Source organism: Varanus komodoensis, unplaced genomic scaffold (genome assembly GCF_004798865.1).
Source record: "Varanus komodoensis strain SLA01 unplaced genomic scaffold, ASM479886v1 scaffold27, whole genome shotgun sequence".
NCBI classification, from domain to species: Eukaryota; Metazoa; Chordata; class Lepidosauria; order Squamata; family Varanidae; genus Varanus; species Varanus komodoensis.
Window position 1 is genome coordinate 14654730 of NW_025335701.1, and position 14407 is coordinate 14669136.

At 42.2% G+C, this 14407-nt stretch overlaps 1 protein-coding gene across 4 annotated transcripts in view; it reads left to right on the forward strand.

Moving 5' to 3' along the window:
* Positions 1–14407, forward strand: part of CHRM2 (cholinergic receptor muscarinic 2) — a 158958-nt gene that overhangs the window by 85585 nt on the left and 58966 nt on the right. Inside the window, exon 1 of one of the 4 annotated variants that reach the window (XM_044434032.1) lies at positions 1918–2738. The exons of the other annotated variants lie outside the window; for them this stretch is intronic. The gene's annotated coding sequence lies outside the window, so the exon portion shown is untranslated. Of the gene's footprint in view, positions 1–1917; positions 2739–14407 lie in introns of those variants that run through there. 4 annotated transcript variants of the gene reach the window in all.

Sequence of the window (14407 nt, forward strand, 5' to 3'; positions counted from 1 at the left end):
CAACATCAGTGTCCAATCTGTTGTCTTCAAATTTTCATTAGTTGTAAACAATGAAAGCTGGTTGCAGGGGTGAGGAGAATTATTAATGACTCTTCAAACACAGTTTCAGTTTCAATCTTTCCCTTCTATACAAAAAGAACCTGCAGCAACACTGCATTTGGCTGAAGCATAATCAAAAAGTGAACTGAAATTTCAAAGTTTTAAAGGTAGGGTATTTTGCCAACTACAATCACTAGAGCAACTCTTAAGGGAGAGACATTACAGTGTTACTCAGAGGCGTGTGGGGGAGATATTTTCCTTCAATCCCATCTCCTTCTTTGCTTTCTTTTTTCACATCTACATTTTTTTTCTTTGTTCTTTGTCCCCTTCCCCTCCACCATTTCCATGTTTATTTCTATTTGTCTTAAATTTACTTCCCAAAACCTTTTCTTTCTTTTTTGCTACTCCATATTTTCAAGCAATGCTGCGGTTTCTGGAAATCTGCCAGTTGAAGTCCATCAGAACATTTGCAGTTCTAATCATGCAGAAATTGGGGGAAATGTGCAGTGTTAAGGAGGCCCAGGGTGGCTTGTTTTATGCACATAGCTAGTTATGACTCTCCACCACGCAAGACCTGGGACTAGATTACCTTAGCTGCAGTTACATAAAGGGTTAGGAAGAACTGTTCATCCTCCACAGCCATTAACCTTCTAAGTGGTTGTGAGCATTAAAATAATCTGCTTACGCTAGTACAAAATGTAATTGTTAGATGAAAATTACATTCTGTAAATTACAACAATGATTCCCGTACCCTCATAAAGCAAATGTATCATGATTATGCTTTTGTGCAACATTTATCCACCCTACTTCACATACAATAACTCAGTAATTCTTGCAAGATCAAAGAAATGAAGTTTCTCCATCCTGGTGAGTCATCTGGGGAAAGTCCATCATGAGCAGCTTATGAGATTCCTCCTGGATCTGCCAAGTGTCCATCTAATTCAGCATCATCTTCCCATGGGGTGCCCTTGGAAAGCCCACAGTCAGGGCATGAAAGTAATAACCCTCTCTGGTGTTCATAGGCAAGCTTTCTCTGAATCTAGGAGATCATTCTGAACATGGAATAAAAAAGTGAGATGTGAGTAACACTTCGCTCTAATCATGCTTTCTTGGCTCTTAACCAGAGAGCTGCTGTGCCTTTAAATTGGGGACATAGGAGAATCCCATAAACAAACTGTGCTCACAACCCTGAATTTGGATGCAAGAATGAAAATGGTGAAAATTTGCCAAAAAGATTGGCAAATGGTTGATTATGTGGACATTGTCAAAAAAAATGCATCCATTTTTGTCATACCAGAATTTCAAATGGTGCATTTTTAAAATTTATTTATTTATTTATTTATTTTATTAAAACATTTCTATGCCGCCCCTTGCCGAAGCCTCGGGGCAGCTTACAACACAACAAAATACAAAAATAACAATATAAAATTAACAATATAAAATAAATAACAATATAAAAGAAGTCGCCCTGGCCAGATAAATAAGCAAATATTGTTAACAATTAAAATGACATTTAAATAAAAAGGTCTTCACCTGGCACCGAAAAACAAATAACGATGGCGCCAGGCGGACCTCTCTGGGGAGCGCATTCCATAGGTTGGGCGCCACCGCAGAGAAAGCCCTCCTCCAAGTACCTACTCTCCTAATTTCTTTCACGGAGGGTTCCCGGAGAAGGGCCTCTCCCACAGTTCTCAAGGGGCGGCCGGGCATATATGGATGTAAGCGCTCATTCAGGTAACCAGGACCCAAGCCATTTAGGGCTTTATAGGTCATCACCAACACCTTGAATTGGGCCCGGACTTCAATGGGAAGCCATTGAAGCTGACGGAGGACTGGAGTCATGTGAACATAACGCCCCGTCCCCGTCAGCAACCTGGCAGCTCTATTTTGAACCAACTGAAGTATCCGGACCGTCTTCAAGGGAAGCCCCACGTAAAGCGCATTACAGAAGTCAAGGCGGGAAGTCACCAGCGCGTGTGTCACCGTCGCCAGGCAGTCATCATCATTCCATTCCTTAGCATACAAAGGAAGTCAAACAACTTTGGAAAATGTATACCTTTAGGTGCCATTTCCCCATTTTGTTGCACCTGATTTGTGCAATTGTCCTGTTTGTGCAAATCAAACAGAGATCACAAATGACCCTGGTAAATGAGATGAGAAGAGCATTAAATGGATATTTAGAGAATATGGAAGAATGTGAGCATCACTTGTTCACCCACAGTTAGCCTACAGGTCTAGAAATTGCTCTTGTGTCCTCATATACTGTCTTATTGATCCAGATCACTGCTACTCAAAATGTAAATTAAAAAGTATACTTGAATTCTGTGCCTCAAGGCTTGCAGACTTGGCTGGCTTGCTTGGTGGCACTTTATTTTGTCAATGGCAGGTGGGAAGAGAGGAGGAGTGCATGTGGCTGCATCCACCAATGCTTCGCTTCAGCTGCAGCAGGGTCAAGGAAGGAATGGGCGTTCAGTAGCTGACCACCAGCACCGGGTCTCTTCCCATTCACAGCTTCCAAGATTGAGGTGCACCTCTACAAATCCCCTGCCTCCAAGCGCCATCGGTTTCACCATGTGACCCAGACAAGTCTGAATGGGGCCCCAAGTCCTGAGAGGACTACCCTACGGAATCCACAATCACCGTAAAGATGACAAAAGTCCATTGTCTCTCAGTGTCGTTCTTCTTCCCACACTGCTCAGGTCAGATGATTGTCCAATTTTAAAGGCACCTCCAGTGCCCGTATCTCATGAAATGGTACTGGTGCATAAATTTAATGAGTTGTACAATATGCCTAAAGGCAACTCATTCAACTCTTGAAATTTTCACCTGATCCTCCACCCATGTGTTTTTGCAGGTGATAGTTTAACCTTCCAGTGTTGGAATTTTACTCTTTTAGCTGTCAAAAGAGACTCCATTTACATTGACCCTGCATTAAATTCCAAGAGGTGGTAAATTTATTATTTATTTATTTATTTATTAAAACATTTTTATGCCGCCCCATTCGCCGAAGCCTCGGGGTGGCTTACAACAATAAATAAATATTTCAAAAGACAATGTCCCTAAATTTTAAAGCACTTGCCATCACAAGATCTGTTCAAATTTATTTTATTTATTTTTCAATTTATATCCTGCCTTTTTCCTACAAAGGGCTCAAGGCAGCTTACATCATTCTTCTCCTGCATCTTATCCCAACAACAACCCTGTGAGGTAGGTTGGGCTGAGAGTCTGTGACTGGCCCAAAATCACCCAGTTGGCTCCATAGCCAAGTGGGAACTAGAACCCAGACTGTCTGAGTCCCAGTCCCATGCTCTTAACCACTACACCACATTGGCTCGTCTTATTACCTCCTCTCAGAAAGAAGCAGCTTTTAGGCATTGCCAAAACATACGGGGGAAAAACCAGAATTAGCAGCACCACACCTTCAACAACTGGCCCATTTAACCAAGTTCTTATCAAAGAGTCACCAAAGTGTCCATTGTACACAGAACACCACTTTGCTCAGCTAAGCATAGCCTAAGATCCATCACCCATTGTGGAATAGATAATAATTAAGCACTCCATTGATTGGGCAAGACAGGGAGCTCCCATTCATTATTCTATTCCTGGTTCAAGCTCTTGTGTATCATATTTATTCACCAATAATAGATATTTACACAGATGGATTGTAGGACAATGTGATTATTCAGCCTCAATCAATACTTTTAATAACACAGACGGCTCTGAGGCTGTAAAAGCAGCAAGACCAAACTTGAATGTAAGAGAAGTTTCTGTTGCATGTATCACCATGCAGCCATAGCTAGTAATTCATCTTTTACACACAAAGCAAAAAAATTGTCAGGACTGAGAAGCTGATCCAGAGTAAAATCAGCCTGCCCTTCCAAGTCTGCCAAACAATCCAAATCTGGATTTCCCCATAACATTAATCTTGTGTGTGAAAATGTATCACACACAAATACTGCCCTGTAATGGATGCGCAAATGCATGCACGCCACAGCTCTCTGGCTGCCGCAGCTGGAGGAAACACAGTATCTGTTTTGATGTAATGAGAGCCCAATGTGTTCCACTTGGGAAGAGGATCCAGCACTGAAGATTCCGGAGCTGATTAGGGAGAGGAATCTAATTTAGCTGCAAAAGAACAAAATTTAGTGCAAAACATCAAGTAGATTTGATGGTATAAGGAAAGATTAGGGGGTCCAAATCCACCCTGTTTGATCAAAAGTTGCATTATTTTCAAGGATATTTATGATGGAGTGAAACCCCATTAAAAAACCAGAAAGCTTCTGGAAATACTTGCCAGCTAGAGATATAGGAACACTACCCAAAAAGCAACAATTTGAGGTATTATATTCATTTTAAGTATATTGACTTCACCCATGCTTAACTTTATAGATGCCCACCTGTCAGTGGCCCTTGAGACCTCATTAATCAACTTACTCAAATTTAACTTGAGTAAGTATGATAAATTTGTAATATGTAAAATTTTAATATGTTTCTTGGGACAAGTATTTCCAGATAAGGAATATACCCAGCACAAAGTCTAAGTAGTCTGTTAGTTAACACAAATGGAGTGCATTCTCTTCAACAGATATGGGTTCCAGCTTGGATCAGTTAACAGAATACCCAGATAAATAGCCAAATAATTAATCATCTACATCAAAGATGGAACAGAATAATGGAGTTCCAAAATAGTCATTAGAAGATCATCAGTATAGAAAATAAGTTTATATTCAAATGCAATACGCATGAGTCCATGAGTCCACTAGTATTTTGTCAAATAGCATATGCCAGGCTTTCAAAACATAAAATGAATATCAAAAGAGAAAGTGGATACTTCTGCCTAGTACCATACACCAGGGGAAGGTTAATTGAGTTATGACAGTTTTTAGCCTATCGCTTAGAACTATTTGTCACTTCTTTCTAATTTATTTTTATGAGAGGCATAAGCAATAATAAAACCCTGGATAAAAGCTTCACCAGCCTCCTATTCAGTGGAGCATAAGTTAGTTGTATCCTCATTGATTTCAAAATAGTCTTGTAGCATAATGAGAATCTGATTTTTTAAAGTCTCATTATTTAACAAGGACATGTCAAGCCTCCAAAGACCCTGAAGCATTCATAGGCAGCAGTTCCAAACAAGCCAGTGCATGATCTGATATTACAAATGTTTCAACCCTAGAGTCATTGATCTGACATAACAAGAATGGGAAAACCAAAAACTTAATCCATCTGCAAACAATTATTATGGACAGGAGATATAATATTTTCCATGGGTCAATCAGGCCAAATTCTATCATGTAGACCTGAACAGAAAATCTCACTGTTGCTTGTTTCTTAGGGGCTGATGTATTCCTGCCCAGGAAGAGATCTAATATCCCATTAAAATGCACACATACACTCACACACAGACCAATATATAATCATATATTCATATCCAATATCAAACACTTTGCTGAAACATTCATGAAACATGACTGGAGAGTCATTATTAGGTCCATACACATTAATCAAAGCCATTACTTTCTCATTATGCTTTCCAACCAGAATCAAAACCCAACCATCAGGATCAGTAATGGTTTGTTGAACTGAAAACAAAAGGCATTTATGCATTAAGATTATCTTCTCCTTAAACCTGGTTGAAATAACTGTTGCAGAGACTGCTCCCTCCCTGCCTCTTGTCAGCTGATACGTATCTGCTGCCATCAGATGCGTTTCCTGTAAGAAAGCTACATCAGTTCCATATTCCTTTCATTTGGAGGGCTCTTTCTTCTGTTTAATTGGATTCCACAGCCCTTTGACATTCCAAGAAGTAACTTTAAACATGCGATTATTATGAATATATTGTTTTTCCTTGTACACATGCAAATCTTGTCCTTTCTAGGAAATGCATCTCTTACAGAGAACTTCATAGTAAAGGATATGGATCCAATACATTCCACAAGCTCATTACTGTGCCCTACACCCTTTTAGTGAAAAAATGAAAGATAAAACACCACAGTGTGAGAGAAAAAAAAATGTAAATGAAACTTATGCAAAAGGGGAGGAAAGTCAAAATCAGTAAAACAAAACAAAACAAATTAAAAATTAACGTCTCATCTACCAGAAAGACAACTGTGCAACCCATAACACCTGCTTTTTCTTAATCATCTGATTATTAAGACCAGAAATACCATTGATTAAACATAACACTGTCTAACTAAACAAAAAGAAAAGAAAAAGAAGAGGGAGAGTATGTAATAGATAGAAGAAAAAGAGCTCAAAAAAAGGAGTAGTAAAACATAGCAGAGGAAGATGTTAAAGTGCCTGGAACTTTATCTTCTAAAAGTATGTAAGCCATGACTGAATGCCCGGAGCTTTCCAATCAACCACTGAAAAGTGAAGAGTGAAATTGAACAGAGGCTGCAGCAGAAGCTGTGTGACTACTTTTAAGCAGGATGGGTAACTCCAATCCACATAAGGAAAGATTCTGCTGCTTCTGTGGATTAAAATTTCTTCAGGTCATCTTGGAAGTCCACCGCAAATATGGTGAGAAAAATTACACACGCATTCAGATTAAGATGCCTGGCCATTCATTGATCTTTTCCAAGCTTCCCTCCCTGATCAGATTTCTTTTGTGAAATCTGGGTAAAGCATGATTATACTATGCTCTGGATCCCACTGGAGCTACTCTTTGTGTCTTGTTGCACAGAGGGTATATTCTTCTTTAGGTGATACAAGCAGGAACTTGACAATAACTGGTCTTTCTCACATTTGTCGGATAGGCCCAGGAATATGGTAAGCATACTCAATATCAGGAGGAAAACTTCCTTGAAGTTCTAAAACCTTATGTGGGACCAAATCTACATTGTCTGCCTGCACTGGCTGCATGTCATTACTTGGGCCCAATTCAAGTGCTGACATTAACATATAAAGCCCTAAATAGCTTGAAGCCAGGATTCCTGGAGGAGCACCTGCCTCCGTATATCCGTACCGGACCACTAAGATCGTCAGCACACACCTTTCTCCATGAGCCACCCCAATGAAGTGGAGAAGATAGCTAGGAGAAGGGCCTTCACTGTCACTGCACCCCACTTGAGAACACCCTCCCTAAAGAAGTCCACCTGGCACCCTCACTGCTTAACTTTTGCAGCTGGGTGCATACCTTTTTATTCAACACTTGTTTTCTTAGCTATTCCAGTTTTATTGTATTACTTGCTTAATATTTCTCCTGTTGTGTATATTATATAGTCCTGGATTTTATTCTGCATGTTCGATTTTACTGTTTTAATTCTGATTTTTTAAAATGGTTTTGTGTTGCTTGTCCATGGTTTTTGCTGTGGAGATTGTGTTGTGAGAAGTAGCCCTTGCTGATTCAAGTGCAATAATGTATATAAGGGTGTGATTTGGTGTAAAAGAAACAAAAGACACACCAAGTATCCACAGAGGCAGGCTCTTGCGTGTTCTGCTGATCCTTCTGCTAGCCCAAAGGCTTGTCCTGGAGGAGCTCACTTGGCTGTTGAATGCAATGAAGAACTATGCCAAGTCGCCTCTTGTCCATAAACAGCTGCTGCAGAAAGGGAGTAGCATTGCTAAATACAGAACAATCAAGCAAAGTTTTTGTTTTGTTTTGTTTTGCTTGTTTTTGGGCCTCCATCAGTCTCCAAAGATTTTTCAAGGAGAATATTATTCTGCTATAAGCTGATTTGTATGCATAAACTCATGAGTGGGACCATTGGTCTGCCACAATAGGGAATGTGATGAATGGGGTCAGGTCTTCTAAGGACATCTGGATGTGCTGATTTGCCTCTCTGAAAGATGATGACTGCAGCTGACAGACATGGATTGCCTTCTAACAGGTACAGGGAAATGTGTGTGTGTCCGTGCACACCACACATGTAGTTTCCTAGCCTAGGTTCAGTGGTTGTTCGAGGGAAGAATCCAACAAGAAATATCCCAGTCTTCCTCAGCTAGGTGCCCTCCAGATGCATTGGATTACAACTTCCATAATCCCCATTGCAAACTAACAGAACTGGAGAGCATCAGCTTGGGAAAGGATTGAGATATTCAGTGTACTGAAGACTGGGTCAAACACATCACGTGATTTGTGCAAACCAGGGCTGCAGAATGAGATTCAGCTCAGGGTCCAAATCCACCCCCCTGCCAAGTCTCCACAGATGCCCATGCCCCTTTCCTTTGGCCTCTCCCCGTTCCTGTCAACCACCAATCATCTGCTGCTTTCCTCACTTTCTGCAGTTTTCTCTCCTATTCTAAAAGGCTGAAACACCTCTGTTAAGGATTATTTACTGACTTCAAGATAAAATATAGTAGCATTTCTGCCCTATTGCTTTTACCTTTGGCTCCACCTCTTTGGCCCAGCCCTGGGCTGCCACCTTTCAGAGCTTCTCCAAAATGGAATTTGACTGGCCGAAAGACATTCCACAGCATTGCGGTGCTCAGTCACTGCATGCCTGAAGATTGGTAGGTGGACATGGGAACTGACTCCAGTGAAAAGCAGCTCATGCCAGCCCATGCAAGTTTTGTCTGTTCATGTTGCTTCAGCTCTGATGGCCACAGTATGCAAGTCATCGCTTGGTGTCCATTCAGGGTGGGAGCATGCAATCAGTCCAGTGTTACCATGGAGCAGCGTTGAAGGAATCCAGAACTCCTTCCCAGCTCCACAATTCGGAGTCCCAATTCCAGTTTCCCCATTTTTATTATTTATTTATTTGTTTGTTTATTAAAACATTTCTATGCTGCCCCTTGCCGAAGCCTCGGGGCGGCTCACAGCACAAAATAAAATACAATAAAATACAAAAAATAGCAATATAAAATTAACAATATAAAATAAATAACAATATAAAAGAAGTTGCCCTGGCCATTCCCCTCCTCACTCTGCCATTCTCTTCCCCAAAGCAAAAAAAAAAGACATTCATTAGGAATTCTGCATGTCTTTCCCATCAATAATCAGACGGTTTCTCTTTTAGTGCAGCCTGAAGGACAGCTTTCCCAATGAGTGCTAATCATATGTGCATTTATCAAGGGAAGAGGATTTTAATTGAGTCGCCTGAGCAGATTAGAAATATTATTTGTGGCATCATTGATAACTGGTGGGGCATGGTGCCGGTGGAAGGCTACATGATTTTGGCACTGACTTTTATCTGAGAGGAAGGTGTGGAGTCCAGGTGTACAGACCCTTAAAGATGGGATTCTGCTTGGCTGCTCAAGCGCACAGGTCACTTCTGATGAAACATGGTGGCAGGGAGTGTGTTCTTTTTGTCCTTCAAGGAGTGGGAAAACAGTGACCCAAGTGAGACGTGTGTATGAGGCTTGGAATGCCCATCAGCTTCTTCCACATTGGACCTAGTTTGGATGCGACATTCCCGGGTTCAGAGTTCTACATAGCTATGAAGCTTGTTCCCAGCACAGTTGAGATCGTGCAGGGAGAGAAGATAGACAAATGTAATGGCAGATAAGGGTGCATGAGAATTTAATTCCTGCTTGCCAAACTTGTGAACCTGCCCTTTTCGCAAACCCAAGTGTGAGAATGTGCCTGTCAAAAATACTTGCAGGGTGCTGATCACGTGCTCTGCTTTGCCCATTGTTCCCCATTTGATTAGTGCAACCTTCTAAAACAGCCCGGCTTTACTCTTTGGAGGAAATTTGCAGAAATCTGCAGTTTTTTGTGCAACTTTCAAGCTAGATCACTGTCCACAGTGCACAATTTTCCTTCTAAGCAAAATTAGCAGCAAACACAAGCATTAATTGGAGGAAGTTGAGTGGTGCGCTGATATTTGGAGAATCTTGACATCATTCTTTCACCTTTCCTTGATGGTAGAGGTCAAGAACAAGCCAGATCTTTAAAAAGGCATTCCCCAGCCTGGTATACTGAGAAGGTGATGGACTTCAACCATTTCCCTGCCGGCCTGGCCAATGGCCAGGCAGGTTGTACATGATGGGAGCTGCAATCGAACAGATCTGGAGGGTGTCAGGTTGGGGAAGGCTGCTGTAGAACACACAGACTGTAAGGCAGGGGTGTACTGCAACAGTGCATCTGATCTCTGACAGAAGCCGCATGCAGCCCAATGGTCCCTCTCATATGCAGTAGCCAGTGATCAGATGGACTCTTGAATGGGTAAAGATGGCACTCTTCATTGTAATGTCAGGGGCTTGCTGTTGTTAGTCGCGAAGTCGTGTCCGACTCATTGCGACCCCATGGACAACATTCCTCCAGGCCTTCCTGTCCTCCACCATCCCCCGGAGTCCACCTAAGCTCACACCAACTGCTTCAGTGACTCCATCCAGCCACCTCATTCTCTGCCGTCCCCTTTTTCTTTGCCATCTATTGTTCCCTGCATTAGGGTAATGTCAGGGGCATCTGTACTGAAATAACAAATGTTCCCTGTCCTTTGCAGGGGATAGAATTATGGATCCAGATTTACTTTTTCCCTCCACCTCCTCCTCCTCCTCATTGCAAATTGTAGCCCAATATCTGTGTGGGGCAGCAGGTTCAGAAGGCCTAGTCCAAATTGATGGGTAGAAGCTGTCTGCCAAAGGTCTTCCATCTCACCTGCCACCTGACCTGCTGTCATGGAGTTGTGGTATCTCTCCAAACGTGTGCATTTGAAGGAGGACTGTCTGGGGACTTTAGCGGACCGTAGGACAGTTAAGCCTCATGGAGAAGAATGTACAAGAGTGATTCAGTTGTGTCTTCAAGCAATGAATGCCCATTTTTATTTCTATTTTCTTTGTGAGTAGGTGTCCTGAAGATGTAATATCTGTGTGAAAGATGGCATAAATTGATGGGAAGGGGTTGCAATGGCCTTCACCTATATGAATCCATCCATGTTTTAAGATCCTCTTTGGGGGCATTTCTAACTAGCCTGCAACAACTGTTGATAAGATTGTCTGGCACTAGAGAGAGGGCCTTCTTTGGTGGCCCCTACCTTATGGAATCCCTTCCCAATAGATGGCTGGCTTTACCTGTGGCTGCTTTTAAGACAGCTTTACAAGTGTACATGTTTTCTTTGGCTTTTAATGGAAAAGTGGTATTTTATTTGCTGCTGCTACTTATTTGAAAATCCTTATTTTGTCTTGTTCTTTTTATTTAACTGACATATTTTCAAATTGTCTAAGTTTCAGATGGTTTTATCATTTGTTGCTATTAAATTTTACTGTTTATTGTAAGCAGCTTTGGGATAATTAGGATCTTAATATATAGCTAAGAAGTGCTTTTAGTAGTATTCTGATTTTCTTCCTAAGAGAGCAATCTTATAGCCCTCTGAACTTCAGTATCGGAGCTGGGGATGTACACAGTGATCCCCCTCCCAGCGTGGAACATGACCTGCTTCTCCGAGGTCAGAAAACCAACTTTGGAGAGGCAGTAAAAGTGGTGGGGCAGAAGGTAGGGCAGAGACTGGAGCTGCCAGAAGAAGAGCTGCCATGGCAGGGCTCCTGCCCAGGGCCGTCTTAACGCATGGGCCTGATGGGCACCTGCCCGTGGGCCCCATACTAATCTGTGTATGTTAACCCTTCATTTTTACCTTGTTATTCCTGTGAGTAGTTGTCACAGGGACCCCAGTACACTGCTTTGCCCGGGGCCCATAATGCTGTTAAGACGGTCCTGTTCCTGCCTCCACGGCCAAAACCAGCCACCTGGCTGAGATGCTGGATAGGAGGTCCCTGGAGGTAAAGACAGCCTCCATCACACTTCCCACCCCCAGGCTTGAAGGCTTACAAATATTGAGGGTGCCGTGGATAGCAGGTTTACACCTGCATCCTAAGCCAAAGCCAGCTCTGAACCATACCTTTAAAAATATTGTTTGAGAACTTGGGTTTAAAATCAGAAAAGAAACCTTGGGCATGTATTCAGACCTGCACCCTTGAGCTTCATTCTGAAATGCATTCAAAATTAGGAACTGTGCATTCTACCTGATTTTTCTCTACCTGTAGATCGATGCTGAGAATAGGTGGGATGGAACTTTGTCAGTGCTGAAGCTTTAACCTAATTCTCGCCTGCAGTCCCCTTCTCCATGCTGTCACTCAAGTCATATCACATCCATTAGCCTGCAGCAAGAAGAGAACACCAGCATTCTCTTCAGAGGAAAGCCCATTTAAAACACCAGGAGCAATCACTCCCATTACCTTCCTCAAATATAAATTAGCCAGAGCACTCATCTTTGGCTTTTAAAAAACAAATTAGATTTTTAATATCAGGGTTAGGTATACAGAGCAAATATTGTTTTAAAAAAGAAGACAGGTATAATTAGATCTTCAAATACACAACCTTGCCTGCAGAAGGGGGCTGTGACTTGGAACATTAAACTATGTCATGGTTTCAGTATAATGCATAATGCTTCTTGGAGCATGGCTGACAGCTGCCTTGTTTCAAACCATGAGGAGGTGCTTTGTTATTGGCTCGAGAGGGAACGGCGCACTGTATCCAGAGCCCCCTTAGTCATTTTCTTTGAAGTCGCAAGAGAATACACAGAGGATCAACGTGTATTCTGTGCCATCTCCTTAAGCAGCAACCTTCCCCGTTTAGGTCATTTGCTTAGAGATGCCATGCAAATCAGATGTGACGTGGGTGAGTCTCCTGATTCCTTCTCATTACAAGTGTTCTCAGGAGTCAGGATCTGTCATAGAGATGGGGGGGGGGGGTGTTGAGGGGTGTAGTTTTACCTATTTGCACCTCCCAAGTCTCAGTGAGCCAATGTGGGTGTGTATTCCGATGCTTTCTGAGGCAGCTTTTCTCAGGAAAAAAGTGAGAAAGGTGTTTATTAGGGGGATATGAAAAGGGTACTCCTAGCAGGGGTACTACAGGTCTGTTGAGCTTCCCCAAGGAAAGAAAGTTACCCCAAAATTTACCTCCTTTCAGGTCTTATGGCTGCCTTTGTTGGGCAGTGAGCGAGAAAGACACTTCATGAGCATTCCTGAGGCCTGCTGATCAGGAGGAGCAGGGGAGGCCTTGGAAAGTAGGCCAGTTCCAGACATTGAGATGTGGGAAGTGGAGGCGCTTATCCTGAGGCTGGAAGCCCCAGGTCCTCAGGCAGCCTCCAGAATATGTCATGAGTGAAGCCAGCCAGAGCTGGGGGTCAGACTAGATGGCCTGGGAGACCCCTGCTGAATTGCTCGGTTTCTATATTTCTATGTTTGTATGAGCGGGCTTGAAACTGGGAAGTTTCTCAGGGACAGACAAAGTGATTAAGGCTCTCTAACCCACGGTGCGACATCAGCAGAGGATCAGCATGTGGAGAGGAGGTGTGCTTATTTCCAAAAAGCCCTTCCTGAAAGGACAGGACCCAAATCTAATCGAAAGGAGAGTTCCTAGAAGTAAATATTAGATTGGGTTCAACAAACCACTCTGTGCATGCTCAGAGATTCCTTCTGGGTGTTTGTGCTTTTGGAAAATACCATGGTCGATTGAGAATGTTTTGCAAGAAAGGTCCGAGGCTTTGCAGGTGCAAAGGTTAGAAATTCAGCTCACGACAGCCTTTGGCTTCAACTTGTCTACAGTTGAGGGGCATATCTGATGAGGAAAAATTCTATTTTTCTTGGTGTGTAGGAATGAAGGGAGGTGAATAGATAAAGTGCCCTTCTGCTAGCTGTTAATTCATCTTGAGTTTATTCCCATTTATACCAAGTGAGCTCATGGCTATAAGATGGAAAGGGAAATATCCTTCTCACCATTATCTTTTCTTCTCTCTTGATCAGCTATTATGAAAAGCAGACACAATGCAGTAGCAAATACAAATGACCAAATCTCTCAGTTTTAGGTTCTGTTAGTCTCCCTCCCTCCCTCCTTCCCTCTCTCTCCCCACTAATCTTATATTTGGTTCAGAACCTCAAAATGTTGATGATTATTTATTTTATGTATGGTTAAAAATCCATGTGTTTTCTGCCTACTTCAGCAGAGTATACAATTTGGCAAGCCATTTTCCTAATATAATGAAATGTTGAAGGTTATTTTTTTTCCTAGCATACACATTTTTTTCGTGTACTTTTGAATTGAAAAACAACATTGCAAAACTCAGAGAAGTGCAAATTTCAAGGGACAACTAAGGTTCAGTATATGTTGTTTTGCAATGATGAAATTAGCTAAGTTTGTATCAAATATGGAACCAAATGCTTTCTCTCTCTTTCCTACTGCCGAGTCTAGATAATTCCAGGCAGCACAGGCATCAATTCTGGGAAGCAGAATTACTCTTCACATCCCTGCACATTGTGTGCTCGGTTGTTGTACAGGTTTATGATGTGTTAAATATTGTCTTCCTCAATCATTCTTCATGTCCTCATCCTGCTGCCTCCCATCAGATGGCAAAAAGTTAATAGCCTTCCCAGGAAGACCAAGTGGTTTATAGATGCAGCCATCACCTCTCTTTCTCCCGTCACCTGC